This window comes from Phyllostomus discolor, chromosome X (genome assembly GCF_004126475.2).
Source record: "Phyllostomus discolor isolate MPI-MPIP mPhyDis1 chromosome X, mPhyDis1.pri.v3, whole genome shotgun sequence".
Taxonomy (NCBI): Eukaryota; Metazoa; Chordata; class Mammalia; order Chiroptera; family Phyllostomidae; genus Phyllostomus; species Phyllostomus discolor.
Window position 1 is genome coordinate 47,024,273 of NC_050198.1, and position 4,257 is coordinate 47,028,529.

Genomic DNA, 4,257 nt, shown 5'->3' on the forward strand with positions numbered 1-4,257 from the left:
TCCTCAAAAAATAAAACATTGGCAAACCACATCCAGCAACACATTAAAAAGATCATACATCATGATCAACTGGGATTCACACTGAGGATGCAAAGATAATACCCGCAAATCAATAAATGTAATACATCACATAAAAGGAAAGACAAAAATCTCATTATCATACCAATAGATGCTAAGAAAGCATTTGATACCATACAGCACCGAATTATAATAAAAATGACTCAGCAAAGTGGGAGAAGAGGGAGCATACCTCAACATAATAAAAGCCATATATGAGAAACAAACAGCCAACATCATGCATAATGGGTGAAAACTAAAAGCTTTCCCTTGAAGATCAGGAAAAAGACAAGTGTGTGTGCTTTCACCACTGCTATTCAACATAGTATTAGAAGTTTTAGCCACAGCAATCAGGCTACAAAAATAAATAAAAGGCATTCAAATTGGGAAAGAGGAAGTAAAACTGTCATTGTTTGCAGATGACATGATAGTGTACATAGAAAACCCTACAGACTCCACCAAGAAAATACTGGTCCTAGCAAGTGAATTTTGCAAAACAACAGGACACAAAGTCAATATTCAGAAATCAAAGACATTTTTGTACACTGACAATGAAATATCAGAAAAAGAAATTAGGGAGAACACAAATTTGCTGTAGTAAGAGGAATAGTAAAATACCTTGGAATAAACCTCACCTGTTGGGAGCCATCTGTCTTGTTTCAGAAGCTGTAACTCCCATGGCTAAGTTTGAGTAAAAGACCTTGGGACCATAAGCCACTAAGGAGACAAAACTTGTCCTCCAGGCAGGTGTGCAGCCTCTGCCCCCTTCACTCCACCCTGCCTGGCCCCTAGAGGATGGCTGGATAGTCAATGATTGGTAAGGTTCCTGAAGAATGGAACAACCCAAGACAGGAACAGTCATGAAGAGACCATCAGGGAAGGATTAGGGGACTATAGAAAAGGGGTGATATACCCTTACCCCTCAGCTTTGTCATAGCACGAGTCCCCATTCTATCTGTAAGTTTGATAATTACTGCCTAACAATGATTTATGAGGTTTACATATATGTCCTATATTCCTTTGCAAATTAAACCCAATAAAAACTCATTGAGAAACAGGCTCAAGGCTGTTTTCCTCTGAGAGACTAGTCAGCTGTTCCTCCCCATGCAGATCATGTTTTGGTAGACTTATTCTCATCCATGATGGCTGGGGGAGCTCCACAAGACAGAGCCACCCACACTCACCAAAGTGGTAAAAATACCTTTACTCAGGAAACTACACAACACTGAAGAAAGAAATTAAGGAAGCCATGGGTAACTTGAAGCATATACCTTGTTCATGGATTGGAAGAGTTAACATCATCAAAATGTCCATTCTAACAAAAAATATAAATTTAACCCATACTCTGTTAAAATATCAATGACTCATTTCAAAGATGTAGAGTTAACATTTCAAAAATTTATATGGAACCATAAATGAACCTCAATCACCTCAGCAATTTTGAGAAAGAATAACAAAGTAGGAAGGATCACAATTCTTGATACCAACGTGTATTACAAGGCTACCATAATCAAAACAGTCAGGTACTGGCATAAGAACAGACACATAGATCAATGGAACAGAATAGACAGCCCAAAAATAAACTCATGTGTCTATGGTCAATAATATACAACAAAGGGGAAAGAAACATAAAAAGGAATAAAATAGCCTCTTCAATGAATGGTGTTGGGAGAACTGGACAGCTACATGCAAAAAAATTAAACCTGACCAACAATTTACACCATACACAAAAGTAAATTCAGGATAGATAATAGACTTAAATATAAGTTGTGACACCAGAAAATTCCTAGAGGAGAGCATAGGCAATAAAATCTCAAATATCCCATGCAGCAATATTTTGACTGACATGTCACCTAGAGCAAGGGATATAAAGAATAAACAAATGGGACTGCAGTAAATTAAAATGCTTCTGCACAGCTAAGGAAAACATCTGCATGGGAAAATATATTTGCCAATGAAGCCTCAGACAAGATATTATCTCCAGAATATATAAAGAACTCATGAGACTCCACACCAGGAAGAAAAACAATCCAATTAAAAAAATATGCAAAGGATCTGAACAGACACTTCCCCAAGGAAGACATATGGAAGACCCATAGACATATGAACATATGTTCAGCATCACTAGCCATCTAAGAGATGCAAATTAAAACCTCAATGAGATACCACTTCACACCATTCTGAATGATGATCATTAGCAAATCAACAAACAACAAGTGCTGGAGAGGTTGTGGAGAAATGAGAACTCTAGTACACTTGGTGGGAATGCAAACTGGTGCATCCACTGTGGAAAACAGGATGGAATTTCCTCAAAAAACTAAAAGTGGAACTGCCTTTTGAACTATCAGTTCCACTGCTGGGATTATACCCTAAGAGCCCTGAAACACCAATTCAGAAGAACGTATGTACCCCGATGTTCATAGCAGTGATATTTACAATAGCCAAGTTCTGGAAACAGCCTAAATGCACATAAATAAATTAATGGATAAAAAAACTGTACTACGTTCATACAGTGGAATACTATGTAGCAGAAGGAAAGAATGAACTTCTACCCTCCACAAAAGCATGGATGGAACTGGAGAGTATTAAGCTAGTGAAATAAGCAAGATAGTAAAAGACAAATAACATATGATCTCAAGTATAAGTGGAACCTAATTAACAAAACAAACATGAGAGCAAAATATAAACAAAGAACAAACTGACAGGAATCAGAGTGGAATGTGCAGGAGAACAATGGGAGAAAGTATGGGTAGAGTCAAGAACATGTATAAACAATACTTGGACAAAGACAACAGGTCAGGGAGGTTTCAGTGTGGATTTGGGAGCAGTTAGGGCAAGGGAGAAAAATGTTGGAAAAAGTGAAGACAACTGTAACTGAACATTTAATAAAAAAGAAAAAAAATAGAAAAAAATCCTTACCAGAGACTATGTTTTTATTTGAGAGACAGAGAGACAGAGAGACAGAGAGAGAGAGAGAGAGAGAGAGAGAGAGATTGTTTACCTCCCGTATATGCCCCCAAATAGAGATCAATCCTGCAACCTAAGTCTGTGCTGTTATCAGAATTGAATGTGAGACCTTTTGGTCCATGGGACAAAGGTCCAACCAATGAGCAACCTGGCCAGGGGTATATAATCTTCCTGAAATGGCAAAGTTTTAGATAGACAACAGATCATTGTTGACCAGGAATTAAGGAAGAGGTGAAGGTGGAGGGGAAGTAATTGTGGCTATAAAAGGGCAACAATGAGTGACCCATATGGTGATAGAAATGTCCCATATCTTCACTATAATAATATTATCTTTATTGAAATAATATGCTATAGCCCTGGATGATGTGGCTCAGTGGATTGAGTGCCAGTCTGTGAGCCAAAGTGTCATCAGTTAAATTGTCAGGGCACATACCTGGGTTGTAGGCCATGTCCATGGTGGGGGACACTCGAGATACAACCACACATTGATGTTTCTCTCCCTCTCTTTCTCCTTCCCTTACGCTCTCTCTAAAAATAAAATATAAAATCCTTAAAAAATAGTGTACTCTAATTTTGCAAGATGCTACCATTGGGAATTCTGGCCAAGATGGAGGCATAGGTAGAAATGCTTTGCTTCCTAACACAACCAAAAGAAGAATAACAACCAATTTAAAAACAATAAACAACAAAAAGTGCCAGAAAATTGAGCTGCATGGAACTCCCAAAGCAAAGGAGTTAAAGAAACATCCACCCAGACTGGTAGGATGTGTCGAGATGAGAGACATGCAGCTAAGGACAGGACACATGCCAAGGGAGCAGAACATGTGAGTGATGGAAAACTGGCTGAATGGGGAAATGAAGACTCAAAACTAGCTGTAAAATACTGCATTCATTGTGATGGCGGGAGAAACTCCCAGTCTTACATGACAGAGTCCATTGGAAAGTGGGGCTGGCATGGAGCAAACAATTGGTATTGTTACCTCTCTAACCCCTCCCTGAGAGACAGTGTCACTACACAGCAAAGAAGGTTTTCCTGCCCCAGTGAATACCTCAGGCCCTGCCCCCTTACAACATAACGGGTGTGATGAGACAAAGAAATATGACCCAAATGAAAGAATAGATCAAGATTCCAGAAAAAGAACTAAGTGACAAGGAGATAGATAACTTATCTGATGCAGAGTTCAAAACACTAGTACTAAAACTAATTGAACTCAATCACAAAATGAAGGAAGA